Source organism: Aegilops tauschii, chromosome 4, assembly GCF_002575655.3.
Source record: "Aegilops tauschii subsp. strangulata cultivar AL8/78 chromosome 4, Aet v6.0, whole genome shotgun sequence".
NCBI classification, from domain to species: domain Eukaryota; kingdom Viridiplantae; phylum Streptophyta; class Magnoliopsida; order Poales; family Poaceae; genus Aegilops; species Aegilops tauschii.
Genome location: NC_053038.3, coordinates 86,783,678 through 86,796,610, shown reverse-complemented (window position 1 = coordinate 86,796,610; position 12,933 = coordinate 86,783,678).

Sequence of the window (12,933 nt, the reverse complement as noted above, 5' to 3'; positions counted from 1 at the left end):
TTTTTCTTCCTTTTTTGTTTTCTTTTTTATTTATTTTTAGTTTATCTTTGTTATTTGTGTTAACTTTTGTTTTGTTTTCTATTTTTCGTCTAGAGGTTAGCTTGTTTGGATGAGCCGCGATAATTTTGAGGGGTCTACTAGCTAGGAATTCATTCCTGAAATCACATAATTTGTATCTAAATATAACTTGTGAGGGATCTGAATGCTCTAGCATAAGAGCATCTCCAGCCATTGACCCTTTTAGGAGGCATAAAAATCGCCCCCTGAGGGCGAGCCGCTGGTAGAATCGGCGCTGAGGGCGGTTGGGCATCCAGCCGTCGCCCCCAATCGCCGATATCGACCCATTCGTGACCGCTTTTCGACCCAGATAAAGAAAAATGGCCCGATATCGGCGAGAAACGGCCCATATTCGGCGTGGTTCGGCGTTGAATTCTTAACATAAATAAATTTTTTATCACATAGTTCATCACAGAAAATCAAATAGTTCAACAAAATAGTGCAACAACAAATAGTTCAATACAAATTATATAGTTCAACAAATAAAAACTCATCACACGTCGAGCTAGGCGTCGCCCTTGATCCTTCATAGGTGCTCCACCAGATCCTGCTGCAGTTGATGATGCACTTGTGGGTCTCGGATCTTCTGACGCATACTGAGGTAGTCAGTCCAGGTTGCCGCTAGCTGATGATGAACTTCGGCTAGAGGACCCTGCCTGTAGTATGGTTCAGTGTCAAACACTGGCTCTTCCTGCTCGCTCTCGATGATCATGTTGTCCAAGATGACACAACAAGTCATGATCTCCCACATTTGATCTTTCGACCAGGTCTGAGCAGGGTACCAGACAACAGCAAATCGAGATTGGAGCACACCAAATGCCCGCTCGACATCCTTCCTGCAAGCCTCCCGCACCTTGGCAAAGTGGGACTTCTTGCCTCCTGGCACAACGTTTGAGATAGTCTTCACAAATGTAGACCAACTCGGATAGATACTATCAGCTAGTTAGTACCCCTTGTTGTAGTGCCGACCATTGACCTCGAAGTTCATTGGAGGAGAATGACCTTCAACAAGCTTGGCAAAGACAGGGAAGCACTGCAGCACGTTGATGTCATTGTGAGTTCCTGGCATATCAAAGAAGGAGTGCCAAATCCAGAGGTCCTGTGTTGCCACCGCCTCAAGTACCACACTGCAATCGCCTTTGGCGCCTTTGTACATCCCCTGCCAAGCAAATGGGCAGTTCTTCCATTTCCAATGCATGCAGTCAATGCTTTCAAGCATCCCAGGAAATCCTATTGCCGCATTCTGTGCTAGGATCCGAGCAGTGTCTTCTGCATTGGGTGTTCGCAAGTATTGCGGTCCAAACACTCCCACCACTGCCCGACAGAACTTGTAGAAACACTCAATGGTGGTGGACTCGGCCATGCGCCCATAGTCGTCGAGTGAATCACCGGGAGCTTCGTATGCAAGCATCCTCATCGCTGTCGTGCACTTCTGGATTGAAGCGAATCCAAGTTTGCCGGTGCAATCCTTCTTGCACTTGAAGTAGCTGTCAAACTTCTGGATGGAATTCACAATCCTAAGGAAAAGTTTTCGGCTCATCCGATAACGGCGCCGAAATGTTTTGTCGCCGTGCAGTGGAGCGTCGGTGAAGTAGTTGGAGTAGAGCATGCAGTAGCCCTCGAGACGATGCCGGTTCTTTGTTTTCATCCGCCCCGGCGCCGAGCCGCCTCGCCGCGGCTTTTCATTGCTCGCCAGCAGGTCGGCGAGGGCGGCGAGGACCCTGAGATGTTCCTCTTCCTGGACATCGGCCTCTGCTTCCTCCTCCAGCAGCACGGCGAGCGCTTCCTCGTCGTCCGAGTCCATTGCCGAGGCAGGCAAATCGCCAAACACCTTGCGGGCGAGGTGGGCGCGTACCCGCCGCTACACCGCCCCTCCGCGGCCGAAAACGCCGGAAAAATCGCCCAGCCGGTGGTGGAGAGCCTGCCTCGGCGAAACCTCTACTCTTTTTCCGGCGGGGGTGGGCTATCTAGCGGTGGCGGGCGATGGGCGGCGCCGGGAACAGCCGGTTGGCGGCCGAGCGCGCGGGGGGTGGGAGGCGAATCTGGAAGAAAAACTTGACTTTTCGTCTGACGGTATGGGACAGACGTGCTTTTCCCTAGCGCCGGAGCCCCCGAGCGCCCCCCCAGTGCGCCGGGTTCGGCCTGCGATCGCCGGGCCCAAAAACGGGCTGAGCCGGCGGATTTCGGCATCCTGGGGGCGCGACTGGGGCGTTTTTTCAGCGCCGGCGTCGAAAAAGTCGCCTGAGAGGGCCTGGTGGGAACGCGGCTGGAGATGCTCTAAGTTAGTCAGTTTATGGCTAATCAACGGACCTGCACAAACCAATGTTGTAGTCGCTGGAGGTGGAAGGTACCTCGTTACATGTCTTTTGGAAGAATTTATTTCGAGATGTATTGCGGAGGAACTAGAAAACGACAACTTGCCAATCTGCTTCTTTTGTCCGCCCGACGTCTCCGTCAGCACGATTCATGGCCGAGACGTCTTATATTCCGCCAAACGAAACAGCAGGCCCATGCACAACCGTGAGCTCATTGTCGGTGCCCATGTTGGATCCACAAAGGAAAAGTCGTGCATGCCATGTCCACGAGCGGAGCAGGACTGCCGTCCCATCCCAAGTTATCGGTGCATTAAAAGTTAGACGAAAATTAAATGAAAGTTGAATCGAACAAAAATTAGTTGCAAGTAGGAGTATGAAAGTACATACATGACGGATATTGGGTGCAAGACAAGAGCCTGTGCTTTAGCTCCAGCATACACGACAGCGATGACTGCACTTGATCGCCAATGGACCAGTGATGGATTGGATGAGCTTAGAGCATCTCCAGCCGCGCCCCTAACAGGTCCTCCAGGCGACTTTTTCGGCGCCGGCGTCAAAAAAAGGCCCAGCCGCGCCCTCAGGATGACGAAAAGCGCCGGTTCGGCCTTTTTTCCGCCCGGCGGTCGCAGGCCGAACCCGGCGCGCTGGGGGCGCTTGGGGGCTCCGGCGCAAGGGAAAAGCGCGACTGGAAAGTCAAGATTTTCTTCCCCGACTTGCCTCCCACCCTCGCGCTCTCGGCCGCCACTAGGTATATCCCAGCGCCGCCCCGCCGCCCTTCACCGGTAGATAGCCATTCCCCGCCGGAAAAATAGCAGAGGTTCGCCGCGGCAGCCCCTCTGACACCAGCTGGGCGTTTCCGGCCACGGAGGGGCAGTTTAGCGGCGGGTGCACGCCCACCGCGCGCAAGGTGTTCGGCGATTTGCCTGCCTCGGCGATGAACTCAGATGACGAGGAAGTGCTCGCCGCGCTGCTGGAGGAGGAAGCCGATGCCGATGTCCAGGAAGAAGAGCATCTCATGGTGCTCGCCGCCCTCGCCCAGCTGCTGGCGAGCAATGAAAAGCCGCGGCGAGGTGGCTCACCGCCGGGGCGGGTGAAAGCAAAGAACCGGCATCGTCTCGAAGGCTACTGCATGCTATACTCCGACTACTTCGCCGATGCTCCACTTCACGGCGACAGAACATTTCGGCGCCGTTATCGGATGAGCAGAAAGCTTTTCCTCAGGATTGTGAATTCCATCCGGGAGTTTGACAACTACTTCAAATGCAAGATGGATTGCACCGGCAAACTTGGATTCACCTCCATCCAAAAATGCACGACGGCGATGAGGATGCTTGCATACGGAGCTCCCAGTGATTCACAGGACGACTATGGGCGCATGGCCGAGTCCACCAGCATAGAGTGTTTCTACAAGTTCTGTCGGGCAGTGGTGGCAGTGTTTGGACCGCAATACTTGAGAACACCCAATGCGGAAGACACTGCTCGGATCCTAGCACAGAATGCAGCAAGAGGATTTCCTGGGATGCTTGGAAGCATCGACTGCATGCATTGGAAATGGAAGAATTGCCCATTTGCTTGGCAGGGGATGTACAAAGGCGCCAAAGGCGGTTGCAGTGTGGTACTTGAGGCGGTGGCCACACAGGACCTCTGGATTTGGCACTCCTTCTTTGGTATGCCAGGAACTCACAATGACATCAACGTGCTGCAGTGCTCTCCTGTCTTTGCCAAGCTTGTTGAAGGTCATTCTCCTCCGGTGAACTTCGAGATCAATGGGCGGCACTACAACAAGGGGTACTATCTAGCTGATGGCATCTATCCGAGATGGTCGACATTTGTGAAGACCATCAAAAACCCTGTGCCTGGAGGCAAGAACGCCTGGTTTGTGAAGATTCAGGAGGCTTGCAGGAAGGATGTCGAGCGGGCATTTGGTGTGCTCCAATCTCGATTTGCTGTTATCCGGTACCCCGCTCAGACCTGGTCGAAAGATCAAATGTGGGAGATCATGACCCGCTGTGTCATCTTGCACAACATGATCATTGAGAGCGAGCAGGAAGAGCCAGTGTTTGACACTGAACCATACCACAGGCAGGGTCCTCTTGCCCAAGTTGATCACCGGCTACCGGCAACCTGGACTGCCTACCTCAGTATGCGTCAGAAGATCCGAGACCCACAGGTGCATCATCAACAGCAAGATCTGATAGAGCACCTATGGAGGCTCAAGGGCGACACCGGGCGCGACGTGTGATGAAATATGAGTTTTTATTTGTTGAACTATATAATTTGTATTGAACTATTTGTTGTTGAACTATTTTGTTGAAGTATTTGAATTTTCTGTGATGAAATATGTGATAAAAATATATTTATGTTGATAATTGAACGCCGAGCCACGGCGAACCACGCCGAATATGGTCATATTCTCGCCCATATGGGCCTTTTTCGCCGAAATGAGGCTTTAAAAGTGGACCAAAATCGGCGACTGGGGATGAGCTGGGGCGACGACTGGGCGCAAAACCGCCCCCAGCGCCGAACGAATCGCCGGCTCGCTCCCAGGGGACGATTTTTATGTGTCCTGGGGGGCCAACGGCTGGAGGTGCTCTTACTCACGTACGCCAACCGCCAGCATTAACTGAAATGCGGCTATGTACACCTGTCCGCATGTGCAGAACCAGAAACGCCGGTTACCGAACGGTCCAGCTGGCCTGAGCCTGCTAATACGAGTATTTACAGTAATCTACGAAGCTGTTTAAGAAACCGACGCATGATTATCTAGTTACATGACACCGAGTCATGACGTTGACGACGGAGGTGAGACACTCGCCATCCAGCTCGAACCCTCTCTATTGGCTAGTAAAATGAGATTTTCTAGGGCAGTAGGGCATTCATCTAATCTTGTCTCACATTTATCCATGGACACGTCGAACATATTTATGCACGTCCTCTACTTATCCGCAGAAAACAGATACCCCATGCCATCTCTTATTTAAACTAGTTATGTGTTTTTTTCTCAAACTCTATTTTCCCTCTTCAATATAGATTTACCGTTGAAATAATTCATTAATGTATATTACAACACAGCGATATCATTTAGAATAAGTATTACAATTTAAACACATTTTTTCAAATCATATATTCCAATTTTAATTCAATTTATTTGGCCACACATGCTTCGTTGGTTTTTATCCTGAGGGGGAATGTGGCTGACGGATTCGTCGTCCAGTGGGGCAACAATGGCGGCAATGAGATGGGACGCCTCCATGTGGACAATGGCGGCAACGAGATGGGACGCCTCCATGTGGACAATGCCACCGAAGCGGAGCGACAGTGGCGGTGAATTGCAGCGGCGTCTGAGGACGGAGGTGGAGTGGACAGAGGAGCGGCGGGACAACGGGCCGAGCAGCGAGATGGTCGGAAAGGCCTGGACTGAGGTCAAGTAAATCTAAAGTGAAAACTATTCATTGCGATGTTAGAGTGAACTTTCATCTAGCAAAAAAAAAATCAGAATATTTTTGTTCTTTATTTTTATCGATTTTACTGTTACATCATGAGCATTTGAGCTCGAGCCGAGAAAGATTGATAGTACTTTCGCACTTGTTACCATTTTGTTCTCTGGAGACATGCAACATGGGCAATAAATGAGCCGGCCGTTCAACCGGTGAAAGTAGCTTAGGGACGGACAGCGCATGAGCTGAGAGCTCAAGCTAGTGACCTGGTGTACGTGTGCTTAATAAAAATTCGTTTGGAGAGCAGCTCGCCAGCTGAGTTGCCCACCGGAAATAATCTTGCACGCAATAAATGACATGTCTGTTGATGCCTGGTCGCAATCATTACCAGCCAAATCGGACATGTATAATGCGCGTCCACGGAAGTTCCTTTTCCGGTTAATCTGGTAGTATCTTCGTTGAATAAGTCATTCGCGTAGTTCTAAGTCATCGATTTGAAGAATTAAATATGTGTTATATGTCATGAAAAATATATCACTAGATTTCTACACGGATGAAGTTTCTAAATATATATTTTTATCACATATAATACATATTTAGATAGTTAAATCGTCGACCTAGAACTACGCGAATGACTTATTCACCTAGACGGAGGTTAATTGTTTGCTTGTCTACATTCTCTCGGCATTCTCTCGGCATTAATGTTAATTGTTTGCAAGCTTGAAGATGATGTGCCTTTCATACTCCGGATGCATGGTTGCCGCCCTAACACACTTGGGCGTTTTTGTACTCCTCGAGACCTTGTTCTCTCTTGAGACAGTCTTTCGCACCATTTTTTCTTTATACTATTTTAAAAAAGAATAGCATTTTGCCCTTCGAAAGAAAAAATACTATTTATTCTTTTTTATATATTTTGCCCTTTGAAAAAAAGAATAGCATTTTTCTTGGCATAGTGCTTGTCTAACTTTTCATCCCTTTTCTAAGCATCGTTACTTGAGAATCATTTTAACTGTTATATCTTTCACTTCTTACCAAATAATTTAAGTTTTAAAGCCAATAAGTTATTACAAATAAAATACTAGAATTTTTTTAGGTAGCCAAATCACGGGCATGATTTGATAATCATTTATTTACCCAACCACATTAACATGAAAAGATAAATCAATGGTTAACGTATAGAATAATTATACCCTGTTTGCAACACACGAGTAATTATCTAGTACTCTAAACAAAAGCCTAAAGATTGAACTGATACAAGATGATAAAAAAAGACAGCCGAGAGTGGCACAAACGTCACTAACGCAAAGCCGAGCATGAGTATAGGAGTAGCCACACCCCACCATGAATCCAAGACCACCGACTAGGAACGAAATTACGCCTCCTTGGGAAGCCATCGGATCTCGTTACGCCGCACACACATAGCTATCGTCAGAGAGGGCCACTTGCCCTCTTGCTCCATGACGTGGAGCACCGATCCTACCCTTGGACAACGAGGAATGAGAACGATGAAAACAAGGTCATGTATAAAAGGGATGAGGCAAGCCAGACCGCCCCATGCTAGTGTCGAAGAAGCTTCAAACCGAAATCAAAGCTTGCCCGAAGACGTCGACGCACTACAGTGGGAAGGTAGCCGAGCTCCACTACAACACCCCCAAGAGGGAGACGATGCAACACGTCGCCGCCACCGAGACAAAAAAGACGTACTAGAGTTTTCACCCGGAGAACCGGCACGAGGAGGGGAATCACAATGATGACCCAAGATGGATGTGACACCCATAGTCATCACCGCCGCCTGCATGGGAGCACGAAGCTTTATCTTGGAATCTGACATGTAACACACCGAGGGACAAAGGTGGCCACCCTCACCCGAGAAGGACCGCCGCCGCCAGATCGAGGCCTTCAGGGAGCCGCTACCACTGAAGAAATGACAACACCAGGATCACCCGCCGCAACGCCCAGCTCCATCCACGCAGCAAAAATAGAGGGCCACCACCACTATGGTGCTACTCATAGTAGAGACACCAGCGCAGCTTCACCATCCAGGGCTGCCACTAGTACATGATTGGACTTTGGAGGCGGTTTTGGTAGATGGGCCGACGGTGGTTCCCCATTCCACCCCAATGCATGTATTGCTAATACTCGGCAATGGAGACAATTTCTAGAACCGCTTGCGTTGAAACCCTACCGCATGCAGTTGACGTAGACAAACAACATCCAATGCAAGGATGACCAAAAATAACTATTCATTTGGATCCTCCTCCTATATAATATCATTACAGGCGGTTTCTAAAGTAGAACCGCATGCTAGTATTTTAAATTTTTATTGATGATTTTACTATTCCTCGATGTTTTTCCCGCTTTAACGGCATTCAACATGCACAATACTTTCATAATGCACATCCAAATTCATCTCACAATTGCATTGCATTTCATAAATAGATTCATACATCCAATTGTGTAGGGGCAACATACGCTACAAAAGTGCTAAAATCTACAATGTCCAGGGTCAACATATGAAATATTCTCAAGTTAATGAGGTTGGTGACGTTGCAGATTTCACCTTCCAATGAATCTTCAACTCCTTGTAAAGAGTGTCACCTTCTCATGCTATAGCGGCATCTTCTTTTGTTATAGGTGAAAAGGGGAGACATGATTGCACCTATAATATACATAAATTTGCATAAGACTGTAGTATGTATTTAGTATGGATTTAACAAATTGCAAACTATATAAAAAAGGGGAGACACAATCGTACCTCTATAAGCAATGACACGTCTCCAACGTATCTATACTTCTTATATTTCATGTCTATTATCCATCGTTTATGCAATGTTTTTAAATTTCATTTTGGAACTAAGTTGTTAATTCAGTTCCCTGTGCTAGTTCCTCTTTTAAGTTATTTTTGGGTTTCAGGAAAATAAAATGGTTGCGCTTTTGAGTTTTTTTTGAAAAATTATAGAAGGCCATAGAATACCCGAAGGAGCAATGAGGCAAAGCGGCACCACCTGTGGAGAGCCAATGGTCCCAAGAGCCTGAACGAGGCTCCTCGTGCCCTAGGGCACCTGTAGGACCACCAGGCACCCACTGGCACCGTTCCTTTGCAGCTGGCTATATGTACGCCACATGAACTCCTTATTTATTGGGTTTTTTTGTCCGCTGCCAATTTACATTTCGATGCAATATATGTTTCAGCATAGATTCAGTACTCTATTGGATGGGGAATTCATTGCCATCGACCATTGTTGCTTCAATGTGAGTTGCGAGTAGTACACACTCTAGAACTATGTGTTCATGGAAGTAGCAAATATGTAGTCTCTCCCTTGTTGTTCAATACAATGGCCACATGAGCTATCTATCATGATTGTGGTCCATCATATGTAAACCTAGTAGTGGTGTTGATCATGTGATGAATTACTTTTTTATGTTCAGATTGTGTTGATGCCCTATGTCCGGTTTATAGAAACACATTTCTCTCCGAGTAGTTTTCTTCTTTTGGCCAGTTTAGATTAGTAATTAGTAGAGGGAGTGGTATGCATTAGCTGGGTTTAATCTTGCAAGTAATCTACCATGGTGACAGTAATGGAAAAGGCTTGCGTTGTATTGTTATCACTCGGAACAAATGATTGTATGCGGCCTCTAATGAAATCATATTAATCAAAAGTATGTCATCTTGCTTTAATGTAATCATCTTTTGTATTACCTAATACTTGAATGATGTAGATAGAATCTCAGTAAAAGAGTTGATTATTAGCCACAGATGCATGGGTCTCGGTCTATGAAATTATGGACATACTACGTTAATAATATCAACAAATTACACACAATCTAACATGAGCATGATATTTCAATTTTTCATATGTTTATGTTATTTGGCCACACCTTTTATCTTATGGAGAATTACTATTGGTGGACCTATGAACCCATGACCAGTTCACTACAAGAAAACACGTTAAACATTTTTTACTTGTTATTCTATTTATAATTTTTATTTATTCAAAAAATTTAAAAATATTAAATACCATCTTGTTGATTAATATCTTGTACAACTAGCAAAGCTAGCAAGGTTAGCACCTTAGTGTTGTTGGGGGCACAAGTGAAGTTTTATCTGTGTTGCAAACATTGGTATAGGAAACATATGCCTCCCACGATTATCGGGGGGATGAACCCCGGACAGGCAACGGAACCCGGATCCTTTTCAAAAACATCGGGGCCCGCATTGCCCCCTCAATCCGGCTTGTCCTCGGCCGGGTTCCTCAACCCGACCAAGTTTCGCAACTCGGTCAAGACCGCAACACGACCAGGCCCGCTGGCGCATCCCGGCAGACCCCGCCAAGTCAAGACTTCTTCGAGAAGTAAGCACCATCATGGTGCGCTCCTCAACCCGGCCACGGGTCAGCTCTCATCCCATCCAAGGCGTACGACGGAACAAGTTCCCATGAGGAGATGAGCAAGGCAACAGTGGCCTACCAACCCCGCTGACCAGAGCGAGCGTGGTAACAGTGCCTCACCAACCCCGCCGACCAGAGCCGGCATGGCTACAGTGCAACCTCATCCTGCTGACGCAAGCCAATGGCGACCAGGCGACGCGCCACTGTAGCTGAGCCGGCTCAACCACTCCGTGACGTACGACAAGATGGGGAACAGTGCCCCCTAGCGCACGGGGCCCGCGCCCGGAGAACTCGGCGTACCCTGGTACCCGGCGGGCCCCAGCACCGGCTTCTCAGACGCTGACATCCCGGCGACCCGACCCCATGGCCATGTAACTTTACCATTGTAGCCCTGGGGGGTTGACCTATAAAACCCCCAGGAGGCCTCCATGCACAAGGGAGACGCATACGATCAGTAGAATACACACAAGGAGAAGGAGCAGCCTATGCTTTGGCCTGTCTTCCTTCTCCCTAAAATAGCTTTAGGAGCAAGCTTGTAGCATCCACATATAAACCACACTCGCCAGGACTAGGGGTGTTATCTCTCCGGAGAGCCCGAAACCTGGGTATGTCTTCCGTCCCTTGCTCGCTCATGCCGACCTCGCCTCTGGAGCCCACCGGTGCCCTCGAGCCTATCCCTCTCTTTAGCCATCCTTTGGCATCTGCCATGCGCCCACCACGACAGTTGGCGCCCACTGTGGGGCAGCTCGAGGTCCCGGTCGGAGACACATTCCATATGAGGCCCTTCATCGACTTTGGTGATCACATCGCGCACTGCGCATTCCCCGCGCCCGGCGCACCGATGGCTGGCCTCACCGACTCGCTCATCGCCTCCTTCGGCGTGCTGCGCATCTCCGGTGCGTCCGCGGCCGATGAGTACCCCAGCGGGGTGCTCGACATCACTGAATCGCCCGTCCCCCTCAGCGACGACATCTCCGCCGGGGTGACGGATCTCTGTGTTCAGGTGGAGGTGCTCGCCACCGACCCCGGCTCCACTTTGTCCAGCACCGCGAAGAAGGCCGCCGCTGCCAGGGCGCAGCGGAGCACGCCAGCGTGCCCGACCCGCTGCGCGCCACGGTGCAGAACCTAAGCGTCCCCATCGCCACCGACGTCAACGCCACCAACGCTGCGGAGGCCCTGGCTCAACTCGAGGAGGGCCACAAGCGCCTGCTGGACGAGCCCGAGACGCTCGCTGCCATGCAGCGCCGGTTGGAGTCCGCCCAGCGGGAGCGCAACGCCGCGTACGGTTTCACGCCAGCTGCTGCTGAACCCCGCCGAATTGCCGAGGTGCGGGACCATGGCGACACCATTGTTCGCGCGCTAGGTGCGATCCCGCCCGTCTACGACACCCCCATCAAGAATATGCGCGCCGCGTAGGTGGCCGCCGTCAGCATGGAGCAGCTACAGGGTGAGGAGCGTAGGTGGCCGCCGGCGCATGAACGAGCTCCTCGGCGTTGCGAACACGCAGCAAGATCACCTTGACTGCCCTGCGGGATCCGTCTCGCGCCGCACGAAAGACCTCGAGCAGCCGAACACAGCATCTTCACCACCCCCCAGCGAAGCTCATTCCGGCCGCACCAGAACCGGCGCAACCGTGCCCTGACGACTGGCGACGGCTTGGGCAACGAGCCGGCTCCGAAAGACCGGCGCTGGCAAGATCTCCCCCCACAATCCGGCCGCCGCACCCGTCCGGCTTCGGTCGACCCGGCTCCCCGCGACACGGTCGCGAGCCGGCTAGGCCTGCGCGCCATCGACGACACCGACGCTCGTCATCGCCTCGATCAGCTTGCCCTCTCCTTCGAGCTGGAGGAAGACAACGCTATCGGGTCGACTTGCTTCGGCCTACGCATCCGGGATGAGGCTTTCCACAAAGGGTTCACGCTGCCCCGCGACACCCCCAAGTACAAGGGCACCGTCAAGCCGGAGGACTGGCTCATCGACTACACCACCACCATCGGCATCATGGGCGGCAATCGCCGCCTTGCCGTGCGCTACGCCCCGCTCATGCTCCAAGGGTCAGCCAGCGCGTGGTTGAACAGTCTGCCGGCCGGCAGCATCAACGCGTGGGTTGACTTCGAGCAGGCCTTCGTGCGCAACTTCACCGACACCTACAAGCGTCCCGGCCATAGCAGTCAGCTCGCCATGTGCGTGCAGGGGCCGGCCAAAACCGTCCGTGAGTATCTCGCACACTGGACCGAGCTCTGGAACAGCTGCGAGGGCGTCCATGAGGTGCAAGACATTCAGTACTTCATGAGCGGCTGCCGGGATGGCACCCTCCTCAAGCACAAGCTCCTGCGCTCGAGCCAACCACCATGGTCGTGCTCATGGTCATCGCGAACAAGTACGCCAACGCCGACTCCGCCATGAAGATCCAAGTGGTGCTGGATGAGGCCGGGAAGGCGATGCCGGCACCATCCCCCAAGCCAGCTGGCAAGAGCAGCCGCCAGTTGAACAACCAGTAGAACAACAAGCTCAAGGCCGATCAGCAGGCCCCATGCTACGACAACTGCCTCATCACGGCCGAGCCGGCCGGCAAGCGCCGGCAAACCGACAAGTCGGCATGGCAACCCGCCATGAGCTTCGAGGAGATGCTCAACGCTCCCTGCAAGCACCACAGCGATGCAAGGCCATCCACGCACACGCTCCGGCAGTGCGCCATCACCAAGCGCATCATGAGGGGCGACATCCCGCCGCCTC